This window comes from Wasmannia auropunctata, unplaced genomic scaffold (assembly GCF_000956235.1).
Source record: "Wasmannia auropunctata unplaced genomic scaffold, wasmannia.A_1.0 LD336106.1, whole genome shotgun sequence".
Classification (NCBI taxonomy): Eukaryota; Metazoa; Arthropoda; class Insecta; order Hymenoptera; family Formicidae; genus Wasmannia; species Wasmannia auropunctata.
This window is the reverse complement of record NW_012026784.1, coordinates 1,981,970-1,999,655: the sequence shown is the minus strand read 5'-3', so window position 1 is coordinate 1,999,655 and position 17,686 is coordinate 1,981,970. Positions and strand designations below refer to the sequence as shown.

At 41.1% G+C, this 17,686-nt stretch overlaps 1 protein-coding gene across 4 annotated transcripts in view; it reads right to left on the bottom strand.

Annotated features, from left to right (window-relative positions):
• The window catches only part of LOC105452016 (mucin-17), a 49,787-nt gene that overhangs the window by 19,809 nt on the left and 12,292 nt on the right, over nt 1–17,686 (bottom strand). Inside the window, exon 1 of one of the 4 annotated variants that reach the window (XM_011692819.1) lies at nt 16,790–16,848. The exons of 2 other annotated variants lie outside the window; for them this stretch is intronic. The gene's annotated coding sequence lies outside the window, so the exon portion shown is untranslated. Of the gene's footprint in view, nt 1–7,253; nt 7,311–16,789; nt 16,849–17,686 lie in introns of those variants that run through there. One more of the 4 variants, XM_011692811.1, reaches the window with a different exon arrangement.

Genomic DNA, 17,686 nt, shown 5'->3' with positions numbered 1-17,686 from the left:
GTTGAGGCAGATTGCGATAACAAGTTACGGTTAGGATTTATGAGTTCTATTCCCCCCCTCTTGGCGAACGTGCCGGGACCGAATTTGGAGCTGGTTGGATAAGTTCGCGTGTAAGCGACTCCGATGATCGAGGCGGCGCGGCGCGGCGGCGGGGCCGCTCGAGACAGCGTGGCCCCACGGTTTCACTTTATCTCTCTCTCATGTGGACCACACAGCGTCGAAGGTGCGTGTCACGCACACGGAACTCGTCGCCGGTCTGTGTGCGAGCGCTCGCGTGCGTCGCAGGTCCGGCCGCCGCGCCACGCCGCCGTATACACGACGGTCAAATCTACGTCGACGAGAATTAATGCGAGCCGATCGCGGCCGCCACGGAGGCATGCCATGAATTTCCGGCTGACGAAATCGCCGCTCGTGAATGAAACGAAAGTGGTTTTCCTTCGCGTATATCGATTTCGAGCCTGTTCGACGTGTTTCCGACGACACTGATGAATAAACCCGACTAGCGAATTGATACCGGGAGCCTCTCCCGCGAGGGATTCGGCGGAATTTCAGATTGAGAACGCACAATTTGCGCGGATTCGACGCGAGATGCAATTCCAAGATTATCTCGCGTATTAATAAAACCCCCGGGAGGGAGAGGAGGAGGGTTCAATTTGCGCGCCTCGTGAGATTATCGTTGATCTCTCACGCCTGGAAATATCCGCAGTTTTATGTCACATTCATAATAACGCAAAACTCGACTAACTCGAAAAAAGTGACATTTCTTTGTGTATTTATATATCGGTAGAATATTGTAACATCGCGTACTACATACATAGTGATGTTACAAAGCAACGTCAATCGAGGATGGTAATACCAGTCATAACTGTCACTGTCGTGCTATTTTTTTGTTGCGTTCAAATATTTGCACACTTTTGACAGAGCGTTTGACGCTCTCTCTCTCTCTCTCTCTCGCAATGATTACGTCATTTGTTGAGCACATCGCTCTCTCGTTAAATATACAAATGTATCCTTTCATATAACGTGCGTTCATACATGAAAATTATTCACAAAATATTCTGGAATTAAACCACTTCAATTTTAATCGTGACGTATATTTAATGACTTTTATCGCAATTCTTTTATCGGAGCAGCTACAAAACTGAAAGCAAATCTAATCCAGATCATCTGTAGCGTATTCTTCCCTTTTTTTTTGCCGCGAATGTTCTACCTCCGCGATTAATACGATCGGCCCAGTATTTTTATCCGTTTCCCATCTACACTCTCTCTCCTCCCCCCCCCTCCCCCGATTACTTTTATTTCGTAGCGCAGCTCTAATATTGAATCCATATAGCGGAGGAGAGTAGCTTGCCGCTCCTCACGCCACCTCGTCCCTCCCGGGCCACTGCAAATTTAATGACTCCGCGGATAATCGTGAGACTACTTACGGGCGAAAAGTGGCCATTTACTTGCGGGAGGATATAACAGGATTCGCCTTTAATTCCCTCGCCACATTCCACCAGCCGCGCTTAACGCCCGACCGTGTGACCCGCTTACCGTGTAAAGTAACGCCGGACCTCCCGGCCCTCCCCAAGCTTTTATCGCTAATTTTTCGCGATACGTTTTCCCCCATGGGATGAAACGCGGGCGATCGCGCCGTTAATTAATCGAGATGCGGCGGAACAATTAAAACCGCTTATCCGCAACTAATTTTCTTCCCGCGTTATAAAATGCGAAAACGCACTTCGCGGTTTCATTCGTCTGCTGATTAAGCTTCTTTTCAGAGAACTCTTTTTCGTTCGATGCGCGATTAACATTCGAGAAATTTTCCGCTGACATTATTCAAACGAATCATTTTATAGAGCTTAGTTTTTGCAGCATGTTTTACATAAAATCTCCCGTAAAATCTCAGATCTGATGGTAAGACTTAGAGAGAGGTGTTAACGAAGCAGTAGTGAGAGTGTACAATTTTATTTGATTTTCTCAAATTAAAATATGTGTGCTTCATTTATATTATCTACCTCACTGTAAACGTGCACAACTTTATTCAATTAAGTTGCAAAATTTAACATGCAAAATTTAACATGCAAAATTTAACTAATTAAATAAAATAATGTATATATATATATATATATATATTGTATATATATATGCGTATGTATATGTATAGAATATTTTATAACTTTGCATATTTTCATATTACATTATTTTATTTAATTAGTTAAATTTTGTATATTAGTTTTATATATATAGAACATTCCTAAAATTATAAATATATATGTACATATATATAGTTTTTAATGTAATTTTGAAAAAATTTATGTCAAAAACTAAATTCACTAAACTTATTTTGCTTTCGATCTCTGGCTATAATTAAATCTAAATTTACCCGTTTTTTAAAGAAATATTTATTTTATATAAATCCCTTTCTTTCCAGACGCGTCAACATGGTTCCTGGACGAGCGGACGCAAAAATGCGTCACGAGGGAGCCACGCATCGTCGCGAAATGCAACCGGCCTATATTAACTACGAAGGCGTATCACGTATGCAGGCCGCTGGGCCCGGACCCGCCTCGCCTCTCCTCTCCTCGCGTGCGATGAAATTTTCATCGTGCCGGGGCCCCGGCTTACGGGATACGCGAGCTCATGCGAAACCGTACCGATCTACAGTCCCACGAAATCTTTCACGCAGAGGCCGGCGCGGCGCGAGCAACAAAAGTCTGCAAAAGCGAGAAAAAGTTGTCGGTCCTCGACGAGCTGAGACCACGCACTGGCCGCGGCGGGACGCCGAGATGAGACTCACGATCGGCTTTGAGGATCAATTCTTTGACTCGCCGGCGCCGAAGTCGATGTGATCGTGATTGGACAATTGTAAAAAAAGCACGATGCAAAATCACAAAAGGAATATGTAATGATCGTATATATATCCTCTTCTCTCTTTCTCAAGACGAAAAAACTCAGAATACGTAATACCTGTACAAGGTGAAATAACAAATTTTGAATTACTTCTAAATTGTGTTTTATAAAAAATATTTATATATAAAAATTGCAATCCTGCAGTTTCGAGAAGTATACACGTTACGTAATGTATGTACTTTTTGTAGATGGAGGCGTTTCGGAGATTTAAAAATCTCTTTAAAAACTTCATTTTTTAAAATAAAATGTCATTTTTTATGCTAGAATTTGAAAAAAGAGTTGTCAAACATTTTAATTAAAAATGTATTAAACTTTATAATTAATAATTAACAAAATTTTTATTTAAGCGACTGACAAAATCTCTAAAATGTCTATCGAGATTGCTAATTTCAGGATATCGGTATTATATTCAGGTAATTCTTTTTGCATTTCCATCACATGCATCCTATGCTGCTTCTCTCTGTATATACATATATATATTTTTCTCATAGTATTTTACAAAACAGTTTCTTCAATTTAATAAACAGATTTTTCAGCATATAGATTTCGATACTGAAGATTTTTTAATATAAAAGATGCACTTTTATAATTGCATTTCACGGATGAAAATAATATATAAATGGAGGTACAAACCATAACAAGTACAATATAGCATTCAGACAACATGCATTTGAAACTGACCAATTATAAACCAATGTAGTTGAACAGACACTAATTTATATAACACAATAATTGTTTTAGCGAAATACACTCCCCCTATTGAATACAGTTTGTAGACGAATAATTCGATTTAACTAGACTTTCTCTGAACCGTATTGATATTTCAACACGTGCAATCGAATTTATTGTATTTCAAACGTTTCGTAATAGCATCATCTATCGCTTTGTTTTATTATTATAACTAAAAAAAACTTACAATAGAATATAAAACTGATATACTAAAAGAAATTATCTAAAAAGATTAAATTGTACTTACGATAATGTTAATAGAGAGATCTTTGACTCTCCAGATATTTATATATAATAAAAGATATTTTATATATAATAAAACGTGTATAAAATCGAGAAACAGCAGACAAATAATGAAAAATTGAAAAAGTTGCAAACCTCAAAAATGCAAAAACATATAAACATGAAGTTACAAATGGATAAATTTTTGTTATTTCGATAAAACATCGTGAGTGAATCGTTTGTTAAATATTCTAGAGTATTGGCCGATTTTAAACGGGTTCGTGCGAACGGCACGTGTGGAAGCAAATTTAATCCTCGAAAATACGAACGCGGAAAACGCGCGGGAAAAAACGTTACGTGGGAGACCGGCGATGTAAGCGCTATTTACGAGTACGAGATTTTAACGCAATTTCATCGGCGAAAGCCTAACGAGATTAAAGAGAGAAAAAAAGAGGAGCCGATGCGTTCTCATCGCTTTCAACGGCACTCTGTGAAATGAATCGCGAAAGTGTGCGATGCGGCAAATCGGCAAACGAGAGAGAAAGAAATTGTTCCGTCGCCAACTATAGTAATAAAGCACTTTCTGCTAATCATATTTTAAGACTCGCTATAACATAAATTGCACGTTTTACGTGCAGATATTAGAAGCTATCGCGTGGGTCATTTGTAATAAAGACTCCCCCCCTCCCCCGTAATTCGTGTATTTATCGCAGCGTAACGGGTACCGTTAACAGGCCGGTGAGAGAGAAAGAATATTTCGACTATTACTTCAAGATCATATCAAATAACGAAATCATGCAGTTTGCGAGGATTTCCTGTGCTTCTGTTCGGAATCGTGTTCCGAATAGGGGTCAAGATTTACATGTTCTCGCTCCTTCCAGCGACGAGGATTTCTCCGGTTCTTTTCTAGGTGGTCCGCCGTCTGATTGAAGGAATGACGAAAGTTATATGGACTTCCCGTGAGCGGCATCGACGCGACGCATTGAAATAAATTCCACGCGCCAATTCCGTCGCCGATTCCGTTTTACCTCCGCGTCGGCAAATTCACCGTCCGGGTCGCCCGCGGATCGCTAATTAAGTTATTTCTTCGCGCGGCTCTAATTGCAATACGCGGCGCCATACTTTTCGTAGCTGGAATTTCGTTGTCAGACGAAAACGCTGCCGTTTCTAATTTCTATGAAGGTGGAATTAATGGCGCTCCAAAAATGTGCGGCAGTACATTGAAAGTTATGCGGGAATCATACGAAAATGTAAATTGAAAATGTAATCTACATAATGATAATATAAATGATGAATCGCGTTTTAATTATTGACTTTTGCTTTGGATGTTGCGAAAGCGCCGCATGTATGCAGGGATCGTTATTAATTACCGTTGATAATAATTAATATATTACGTAGAGTATTTCTCTCCAATTAGCGAGAATAAAATTTATAGATGTTACAGACATTTATCCCTAATTTATTTCATCGCGCTGTGCTATACCGTTGAAGAGAAAATAGTGGGCACATAAAATTGCAATAAATGTCAGGTTAACATCTAATGGTAAGATATAAAATGGCATAAATCTCCATGTTTTAAAGAGAATACATGTATTTTTCTATGTTTATTAAACATCGTAATATTATGTCATAATATCGCGTTACCTTTTTACAACCCAATAAAAGATATATCGCTGTTATCGGATTCTTGCGCAATAAATTTGATATTATTAGTTCAGGAATTTCTAACTTTCATATGTTTTTCGTGCTGAAAAGCTTAAAAGTCATAACCCGTTGAAGTCGTAATCGCGGTCGTCGTATTCGATGCCTTAATATCAAACGGCGCAGATCAACCAATACTTGAAACTGTCGTGGCGGGGTGAATCGTTAATAATTACTGCATTTTTGTACAACTGGTCAGTTGCTAGTCTCGTATCGCAAATCGATTATCTACGTGTGTAGAATTAAAATTATTCCGTTTAAGCCCTTTTGTTAACTTCTGTTTTTGATCCATTAATTCAGCATGACACGAGAGCGTTACGGATCGCAATGCGCGTGTCAATGTGAATTATCGTCGACAACGTTTGTCCGGGTCCCAGCGTGGAATTTAAATTTCGAATGTGCGTAACGCCTGTCTTCGTTAATTTCGCGTGTGCTACTCCAGCACACAATCGGGCTTATTGTTTCGACCTGCGCAAATCGCATCGTTATGCGCGACCATCCGTGGACAGGGACATTAATGCAGTTCGTTTCGCGTGCCAGCATACGCGTGCGTGTATGTATATGCTCCAGTTGCATAACGTTACGAATATTTACATCGCGATATCAAATATCGTCCGTGCAAACATAAAAAGTGACGATTTTCCAATGAATGCGCAGAAATTATGGATTCGGAAATACGAATCCCCCCTTTTTTTATTATCCTGAATTAGTTGTAGAGAATATATGCTGAATGTATGAAAATGAAATATTTCTTGCCCGTTTTTTATTTTCACATGTTAAATGCGCTTATTTCAAAAATCTCCGAATATTGCTTCCTCTCCATTGTACCAAAATTTAAATAACTCCTAACTAGAGATATCAACGCAGAATTCACATTCCGTTAAGAGAATATTCAAACAGAAAAAAAAGAAGAGAAAATAAAGTAACACATCTACATATTAACACTTTCTCTCACCTGTAATACTTCACAAATCTATTAAATGCGATTGTATACTTAACGCTTTATTTCATGGCTGCGTGAAAACGATTTGGTTTATCTGGAAATAGAAAAAGATGAAGTTCTGAATATATGCTGTCGGAAGAAAGTGCTGTTGCAACAGCAGGTCGTATTATACGACACCGTGACAACAAATGTCTTCTTCGAGTACACTTATTGATGTTAAGCGGCGATATACAGGCGTCTATAGGTACTTTTACAGACCCCTCGCAACATCCAGACCGTTAGGATCTATTACCTACTTACTTTTCGTGACAGATAATCGCCATATGGCTTAAAACACGGTGCATAAATGCGCGTGAGATTGCTCAATAATATACAAATATCGCTCTATGTATAGTACACATATTATTCGAACACTTAAAACAGAAATTTTAATTGACATTAAAAAGAAAAATATTCTCTGCTTTAACGTATGTTAAAATAAAATAAATAAAAATATAAAAAATATATCATTAAATGCAGAACATATTTATATTTAATTTTTTGCATGGCTGTATGACATTTTTGTATAATTAATTAATTAATTTCAAACAATAATTTTGAAATTTATTAATTAATTGTTATTCTAAATTTTTATAATATAGAAAAAATTTAATATGGTTCGGATTAAAGACACACCCACATGTGCAGTATAATTCTTAATTAATTAATTAATTAACGTTCCAATCCCTCTGTTTCCTATCCATCGTATTTGTAAGGTGCTTACCAAATTTGCTATATACAGCTCAGGGATGTTGTCGGTGGATGAGTAATAGCAAATATTGCAGAGCTCCCTTCTGCTCGTAATATGATGGGAAGTTCGCGAAATAATTAAGTACCCGAGTACTTAGCGGTAATCTGATGTCACCTTAACGAGTGTAGGATCGATAGTCCGTAATGAAGAAGCCACATTACCGCACGTCTCCCATGCTGTCCCGTCGCGAAAATTGAGGAGGCGTGTTAACCGAAAATTGAGATATTAGGCTTGAGAAAACTTAATTGTCGCGACGAGCACCTTCATCTAACCACCTAAGAGCTGTTTCGCCTCTGTGCATCAAAATTGCAGTAAAGTAGTTTTCTCTATCTAGTTACACGCGCGCGATTCAAAACGCGGTCTTATCAAATTAATTGAAATTAAGTATCAATATATATGGAATAAATTAAGATAAACACAGAAGACGAAGCTATACTCAGTAAGAAATATATAGTATGCGTGAATGTATAATTTCCCATTTCATGCGATTTGAAGCCGAAGCTGAGACGTGTAAAAGTGAGGAATATAAATACAATCTCAACAAACTCCGTCGAAACTGCAAATTGAGTTTGTAGTATTGAAATTTCGTTGTATCAACAACGCTCTCGGAAACGTAATCGAATTTCGTTATGGCAAATATCCCGTTCGAACTATACTCGATTATAACGAAATTTCTAAGAACAAGTGAGTATGAGTCGAGTGTTCTAAAACAAGTGAGAGACTAATAGTTATTAAAAAATGCATTTATCTGCCAATTATCGATTTTTCAATTGACGTCACTAAACAGAACATACTCAGACTAAAACAGTCGGGAAAGTTCTCCCCGGCTCGTATATTCGGAACTTTTCCCAAGGACTTCTGAGTCCTTTCACATAAATAATGCGAGAGATACCACGCGTCCTCTCATTTTTGTCACAACACGCCCGGCTCACTTCGTCCCGAAAATCGATCTGCACTCCCGCCGGCCTCTTGACCCGTTATACTGCAACTCTCGAAAGATCTTTGGGGTAATCGATATCATCCCTGGTAACGACTGGAACTGTATGTTCGCCTGCTGGGCACACTAATTGGATTGGCAAATAGCGAACGAGACGGGGATAACGTATTCTCTCTCAACAATGAGACGTACTATGAATTTCCAAATCGATATTGTGTGAAGAAGTCTAATAATTCCTTAAGGATTCTTTTAGAACATGATTCGCAGATCTTCTGCTAAATAGTTAAAGTGCGCAAATGTTTGTTATAAGAGAATATTATCTTATAATTTTATCTTGCAATAAAAGAGATGTCTAAAATATCTCTGCACGAAAAGAACAAAGATTTTGCTCATACAGATCTGAAAATAATTCTTGTTGAACTATCAAAATAATTTTGTTAAAAAGTCAATCTAATTGCTAGAATATTAAAACGTTTTACAGCAATGCTTATCATTTTTTAGTTTCCAACAAAATTATTTTGATGGTCTAATAAAATTATTTTCAAATCTAAATTTTTTGACCTTCCAGCAAAATCGTTCTTTTCATGTGTCATCTATTTTTGTTAATAATTTAAAATATCTAAAAATATGACTCTTCTACTCAAATCAAAACTGCTGCTCTTCAAAAACGCGTGCCACAGATGCGGAATATTAACCAAGCTGGTTGGTTCGCGTCGGGATATATACTTCGAAAAAATATTTGCACCCTCTATAAATTCTTGGTAGTTTGCCGTTCTGCTTAATTCTTCACCACGACACAGTCAAATGTACCCTTGGTACCTAGAGAGATTGTAAAATATCTAGAAAAATTTACGGAGTGGCTGTTGTTTGCAACACCGGCTAGCCATTCCCTCTATCCGTTGTGACACTAAAAAATGGAAAAGAGAGTTGGAGAATTGCGTACCGACTCACGAGTAATAAAATATAATGGCAGTTTTATTGCGCTAGCGTCGTCGTGCAGCGCACTTACGTCACTCGAATTCAACCCATAGTAGCCGAGAGTTAAACTTGTTTTGTCTCGCGCGCGCCCCGCGGTTATCTCCCTGCAGTAAGACACTTTTTACCCCGATCCAACATTTCGCGTCGCCGTGAAATAGGTCACTCTAAACTCGCGCTGAATGAAATTTTTAGCACGCCCGTCGAACTTGGCCATAATTTCCCGTCTAGTGGCCGTTACGCGATATTGCAGAAGCTGACGTCATCGATATAAGCCGAATACGTCTCTAATATTAATGACAAAAATTGACTCTACTCGTAACTTATTCTTCCGTTACTTATTTTTTCTTTACGATTATTTATATTTTTTTAAGTATAGTACATCTTCCCGAAAATTATAAATTCCTCGTATGACACGAGATGCATCAACTTTATGTATTGTAACATTTGCTCCGCGGAAAATCTTAAAACGCTATTTCTCAAGTTTGACATAGAAACATAACTTGGATACCTGATATACGGAAGGCGTTCATTTGTCAGTACCTTGCGAGGCGAGAAAATATACCGTACGAGAATCCGCGCGCAAATATACATCTTTCAGGATAAAGAATTGTAGGATCAAGTAGTTTTAGTTTGTGTGGCCTGCGCGAGCGAGTAACAACGTTCATATTCTTCAACAAACTGACTATTCTCGGCGCGCCACCATTGTCTTTCGGCGGCGGCTTCGCTCGCGGCGAACGTGCCCGTGAAAAGCCCGGGCTCGTTAAAGAGAGAACTCGAGCGGGCGAACAATTCGCGGGAGTTCTCTCGCGAAATTATGTTCGCGCAACCGCCAGCCGCGAGGTTTGGCGAGGAGAAAAACCGAAGGAGGAGGAGGAGGAGGAGAAGGATGTGCGGCAACGCTCGGTTAAATGAAAAATTGAGCTTCGCTCTCAAGTCCCGCGCGCCATCCGTAAAGTCTCGGGGGGCTTTAGTACGGGTGAAGAGTTTCATCGCGTTTGGAATTCTTCACGAAGACGAAACCGTCTCTAAGTAATAACGGCGGTAAAATCACGAATTTCCACAGCCGCAAAATAATAGGAAAATAAATTGACCGCCATTCAGAAAGAAAACTTCACTCGCATATAACCGTATTTCGTTATGACAAAATACTGCAGGGTTGCGGTATTTTACGGGTGCCAATCAATCGCGAATTGAACCCCGTATTTCATGTTCGCCTGCGAATGTAAATACGGCGAAATAATTGGCTTCGTTCCCTATAAATTTCTCCGCTTCGGTTTGCCAACTCGATCGACCGAAGTTACGTCTTCGAGTAAAGTGAGAATACCCGCGCGCGCAGACTGGATACTGACTTGTCTGAATAATAAAGGTAAGACCGTTTTCCTTTATTCATTGATCATCTTCAAATGCGAGTCTGAAAAGCTCATTTTGCTAACAATGAAAGTAATATCCACTGCAGAATAATTAATTGTAGAAGAAGCTCGAAGGGGATTGTTGGAAAAATCTATATAATACCACCGATCTCGTACGGAGCGGATTTGCAATCGTCATTTATTAAAATACTGTCAGCAGGCGACTCAATTTCACAAAATGGTATTGCAGGAGATAGTTGCGAGTGACAAAAAGCATGACGAGTTTGTGCTTTAAAATGCATAAATGACAAGAGTCACAGATCGGCTTTACGTTCATATTTAAGGAGCTTAAATATCAAAAGCGGGCTCTATATTGAGTGGCAATAGCGGCAATACCCTAATGGCGCGGAATTAAGATCAAGAGCGGAATATTACTTGTCGTTGAGCGTTTACTGAAGAAGCGTACTCGAAGCAGTACGATATAATTTACCAATTGTAATTATCGCAGAAATAAATGAGAAAGAAAACGAAAGCAGTTATTATTTCAGCTTTTAAAACAACAATATCACTTCGCGGACACAATATCACAATTTCGCTCAATAAACGAACGTTCTGTAACTCTGTATGAAAATATTACTGTATGAAACTCTGAAAAAAAATTCTTATGACTGATTAAGCGGGATACAAATACAATAGGTCACACAAAGTAAACAAGCGAACGGCACGCGATACGCGAGCGCGGAGGAACGAGAGCCGAAGGCGAGAGCTGAAGGTGCCGAGTTGCAATCATCGCAAATCAGCGGAGGCGCACATCGTCCGATCGGCTTAACCGCGGCTTCCGAAACGAGAAAACCCGATATCGCGCAATCCCGCGGTTAGACGGAACTTCTCCCGACGGCGGCGAAGTCGGCCCGCGTATCTCGACATTTTCGTATATCGGAGCTCGTATCGGCGCCGGGAGATCCCTGATAACGTCGCGGAGGTGCGACACGCGAGTGCATCGCGTTTCACTCGCGCCGCAATCTCGCTCGTATCTGCACCTCCGCGGGATTCGCCGCTCGGTCGTCACGGCGGGTGATGACGGCGAGTCCATATCGAGGATCACCACGCCCGCGAGTTATCGCCGCCGCGGCCGGAGAACGATAATAAATGCGAGGATGACGAGTCGGCGCGGCGGCGCGAGTAAAGAGACACGAGAGGGCAACGACGGGCCAGGCATTCCGCCCTCCACCACCTCCTCTTCCCTCCTCCTTAGTCTCCTTGTTGGATTTATGAATACCGCCGGGTGTAAAGGGACCGTGCCCGCTTCCTGGTTGTAAAGGGAGATATATGCACCTTATGGGACACCGTACATTAAACCGAGAACAGCCTTTGACGGTACACGTACGTACACGTAATATCGCGAGTGTGTACGTTGTTGGGATACATTACGCGCACTTACGTAGCAATAAGTTCGGATGTACTTTGATGGCTCTTGATAGCGGTAACGTGGAGGGAGATATTTCCAATTTGGAGTTGCGATGACACGTAATCAGGATCACGGTACCCGCGATAATGTATTACACCAAAATATATTAATTACGCGATATGGGGATCCCATTTCTCAAGAAATTGACTTCACGTTACATAGAAAAGCCGCATATGAGAGAAACAGATAGCAGAGATAATCCGTACTCATTAAATGTGGCAAGTATAAAATTATCTATAGAAAAAAATTATGTTTGCTCGGCAGTACGCACGAATGTAAATAGCGATGGCAGCTAAACACGAAGAGTAAATTCTCTTGCGCTCCAGATACTTTCCCAGCTGTATTTTCTCTGTAGTGTAATAATAGCGAACGCAAAGGCAAGGACCGTGCACGTAGTTTATCAAATGTAATTAAGTTCGTGACTGCAGAAATGTGGCATTGTCAATAATAATATTCTTTTATTTTTATGGCGAGCTGTAACATTGTAACATCTTATCACGCCGCATGGTTTTTAATTAAAATTCACAAGCTGGCTTCACTGAAGGGCTGAGCGAGCACATTTCAAATTCGCCAGACAGCCGACTAATAAAACGTGCAATATGCACCGTGTAAAACAATCCTGCTCTTTGAGGAAAGTGAACGAAAGTTAAAGTAATTCCGCAGCCGAATAAGCTCGGCGATATCACGGTCGTATGTGTGTGCATGTGTGAGTGAGATTTTCGAGAACGCTTATGGAATATTTGACGACAGCGACATTACAATGCCATTATCAGGCCATCGTTACTGCCCTGCTTTCCCGTTTAAATAGCAGACAGAAGTTTAATGAAGCGGGCAAATATGTGTGTAGTTTCATACGTAGTTCGTATTTCGTCGCCTCTAGCGAAATTGCATGGATATTTAATTAATTTCGCTTACAGTTAAGCGAACCTCGCATTATAATTCCGGTTAAAAATCGGGAGTACGTCCGACTCTACCGTTTCTCACAGTAAATTTTTGCACGCACGCGCGCTGGCGGATCTTCTGTGAAATATAATATATCCCTTCTATATTGATCGCTCCGATAGTACGACATTTTAGATCCTTCGAAAGCGATTTTCCACAATAAAAATATTTCAGTGCTGATTATTTATATAACTCATATGAATCCATGTGCGTTATTTATTTCAATCAATTTGCTCTTATTTTTAATTTTAAATTTTTCATTCTTCTATAGTGAACTATGACTGGTGGTTTTATGAACGTTGAAAAACGCGAACGCGAATTGTTAACGTGTCCCTGGAATATCCGTATAAATGTCGACCGACCGCGTTGTAAAAGCCTGAAAATTCTCGGCACACGAAGAGAGCCTCCGGGACCTTTTGATATTCCGTGTGATCGACTACATATCCGCATAGTGGCGGGGCGCAGGAGCGCGGGCGGATTCCTCGGTAGGAGCGGGAGAATCGGTTTCCCGCGAGGCGATCGGAGCGAGACCGAACTTTGGCACTCTTCCTGAATGCCGATGAAACAGATGCAATTTCGTGCGCACGAGGAGCCAGCAGATTGGATACAAGGGTGGCGACGGCGTCACAGCTGCGGCAGCGGTCGAAAAAAAAAAGAAGGTGATCGACCTAGTTCGCTAGGCGGTTTCTACAACGCGCTCCGTCGTGTCGCGTGCGTACGATCCGAGCCGAGTTCGAGCAACATGATCGTCGTTCTCGGCGATGCACAGGCATACGTACGGAGAAAACAAGCGCGAAAGCTGCTTTGCACACAAGCTGCGTTGCGGTTGCGAGACGCGTCGCCGAGATTGGGCGACACTTACCCGGGCGAAGAACTTGCGCGCGCAAAGTTTCCGACGTTACCGCAACTTAGATACGCAAAGGCAATCTTAAACTGAGTGTAAACTAGCAGTGGAACAGTATCCTTTAATGCAGGATTGCTCGAGTAACTCCGACACTCTGTACGTGTTTCACGATACGCACGTATATGTTCTTTATTAAGCTAAAGTCTGTACATACTTAAGAAATTTAAAATGTTACTTCAATTATCCTGTCAATACTTGCACGATTCGCTCTCAAAGTACCTCACGTGCTCCCAACGCCAACTGTCTTAGTTATAATTAGTTCTGTTTCTTTTTTTTATATTTGATATATCTTTATTATACTTTACTTTTCCTTCTCTCCTTGATTCAATTTATTTAATCGAGAGTTTCTTTTTTACTTTGTAGAATTTTATTGAGCTCACTGAATAACCCGATGTTCATATTTAATATCATTTTATACCTCCGCAGTTTGTGATCTAATCTTTCAGATTCTGAATAATTTGTGATATCTTGAACTTCCTACCGCAAACTTTAAGCCAACGTTAAGTAAGGCTAGACTTTCGTCAAGTTTTATGCTATACCGGCAAGAATTCTACAGCAGTTTCACGAACAAATCGCACGAGATATAATTGTAGATCGTATCCACGTACAAAACGAGTGACGAGGAACCTACCAGTCGAGGTGAATGCATTCGCAGCCGTGATTAATGCCAATCAAGCGGCGATTTCGCGTTCTGAATTCGGGATCCGGTTAACGCCAGGGATCAATAGACCCGCAAACCGAACCGATTAAGGATGCACGGGCGAGTGGAACCGCAAATCTAGAAATGCAACGTGGGTGGTGTTTCGGTCTGAATGCAGGATGACTAGAATTCCATAACTAGTTACATCGTTTTACATTCCTGCGCCCATACCGCAGTCCTACTGTCTTACTGGCCGTCGAACGTCATACATAAAATATACTTCCGCGGCGAGCACGCTACAACGGCAAATCGTTCCATCGATTAGGCATTCATCATCGAATACCTACGTTAGCGCGGGCCGTACCATTCATATTAAAATTTTTGTTTTACATCTTTCAGTAGAAATATCCATCGATTTTTAAGAACTAAACTAAAATTATTTATAACAATTTAAAAGTCGCTTAGTGCCCCTTCGGCGCAATTGATCTGTACATTCAATATTTAATATCCAAATCTGAAAAAATCTTGCTCACAGTTTTGTATACCGATAAAATATTTTTTTTTCTATGGAGAGAAATAATGAAAGATGACAGAATGGATATAAAATGCTGCGTGATAATATTGACTCAGCCCAATTTTCCGAGCGCTATCCCGGACGAGAGAGACAGGACAGCGCTTCGTCCGGGATTCTCGCTCGGAAATCGACGGAGTCACGGAAAAGCCATCGAGTCACGCGTGCAACGAATTGAACGGTCTTCAGGTCTCATTAAGAGCGGTGGTAGCGCAACGGTTTGCCGCACATACAAACATACGTATACCACACTATGTGCACACGCGCATATGTACACACAACGCGTCCTCGCGATCCTCTCTTGATGACCGCGTGTGGCAATACCTGTCCCCGCTTAATAAGATCGACACCAAACGTCGGAGAGCACACCGCCAAAGTTTCTTCTCGCCCGACAACGGATACAAATCGATTCCGTCGGTCTATGAATAGCGCAAAATCCGAATTAAGAATGGATCGAACGACCCTGCGGAGCAGAAGGAGCAGAGTAACGTGGCGTCGCCCAGAGGACGACGCAATTTCTCCGAATAAGATATATAAAAGTTTGCGAAAACGAGATGTGACCTATATGCCGGATGGGACCGAGGGATCATCCTTAAATCTTCGCGGAAACGTCGTTAGTCGAGCGTATTGATTTCCTATATTCTAACGAATATCGTCTCTTTAAACCCGTGCGCGATTAGGCCTCGCGCGTCTCGTATTAGCGTTGTTTAGAAAGTGCCCTACATCTAATACACGAAGGTCCTTCTCGCAACAAATTCTTTGGTTAATTTAGGACAATTAAAATGTTCAATTTTATGGATAAATAGTTATCGATTCAAAGTAAGGAGCTCCTTGCAAATTAACGTGCAGAAAATAGACGACAAAATTGTTTGTTCTAGTATAACTTCTAGAGATAAGTGTGTCGTGCTAAGACACGAGTGACCCGAATAATCCTATTATTATAGATGGTTAACCACATAATCCTCTCTCCCCGATTATATTTTCAACTGAAATTTCACCGAAAGATCCACCGAGAATAAACGTCGAGTGCCTTTAGCATTAAGCTTCAAGCTCAGAGGAATACGGCCGTGCACTTAAATTAGGGGCGCATAGTCTTGACAAAGCTAGAGAATAGTGTGCACAGAGGTTTCCTTAATTTTCCCCTATCATCCCTTAACTGCACACAGAGAGCATCATGCGAGTTTACGAGCGCCGACTGCGCTTCGTTGCTTGCTTTGATCACTTTGTACCTGTAATACAGTCTCTTTAGCTTTGTTCTCTAATTTCCAAGAGAATTCCCAAGAACAGCTAACGTATCTATTCGCCTATTGTGTAAATCGTCTTTCGTGAAAAGAAATATTTTCGCAAAGGATTATCTCAATCAGGAAAACGTAACAGCAAAATAAAAATAAAAGAGAATATGTGCCAGAACGTTTTCCGCGTTTAGCAATATTTTCACAGAAAGATAATCTACTAAAATAATTACACATTAATACAGTTGTACATAATTTAAGGACATCTAAAAAAATTTAATTATCGATAAACATATGTTCACCAACGACGTAACGCTAACGAGAATTATTTAATTCTTCTGTTTCCAAAAGTGTTGTCGGCAGAGAATCAATCTAACTTTTTATTTCGCGTGCCAAATAAAAAGTTAGAAGATTTGATCCCGACGAGAGTTTCCTAAATCGTTTTCAAGAAACTTGATAATGATAACGCAATAATAGAGATTGCTCACCGCGATTATCCTGAATCGCACTCTTTCCCGGGAGGGATCCTTCTCGAGGGTGTCCGATATCACTCGGTTAGTTCAGGTCCTCTCGTCCTAGAGCACTCGCAGCAGTTTCCTCTCGCACATTGTCGTCCCTTCCTTCAACCCCTTCGTCTGCCCCTTCCTCGGCTCTTTTCAAATGTGGCTAGGTCAGGTCACACCGCTGCCTCGTCCCTTCACGATTTCCTGGCGGACGTGACTGGCACTCGCACGGGATCCCGATCGAAGGGTCGATCCCGCGCGGATCCCGCGCGGCGAGAGCGAGAGGGAGAAGCGAGGAGAGATATCTCGAAAGCTCCGCTTCACACGGAGCGCAGTGGAGAACTGAGCGAAGTGCCGGCCGGTCGAGCAACCAGGCGGGCTTTTCCGAGAGCGGGTTTAACCAATCGCGACTTCTCTCTCACCCCCACGTATCTTTCGCGCGCGCTCTCTCTTCCTTTCTCTCTCTCTCTCGCGCGCGCGCGCGCGCGCGCGTGTTCCCTTCTCTCTACCGCGTCGCGACGCGGTAGACGCGGCGTTCACCGATTCTACGACGCGGGTCGCTTGCCGTCGCAACCCCCACAGGTGTGTAATCCTCTTGCATCGACGAATACGCGCATCCCTCGGTTGAAATCAGCAATTGCGGAACGAAAATTCGCAAAAATTCGCGATCTCAATTTTCGCAGGCTGGGATATCGATTACAAGATAGGAACATTTTATCATGTTGCACGTTGGAATTAACTGTAATTATAAATCAGCTGATAATATTTTATACATATATGTACATATATATTGCAATTATATTTTGAAATTCTAATTGTACGTTTTGTCTCTTCGAAGCCGCCTTCGTAATTCCGCGGAAATGTAATTCTTAACTTTCGCGA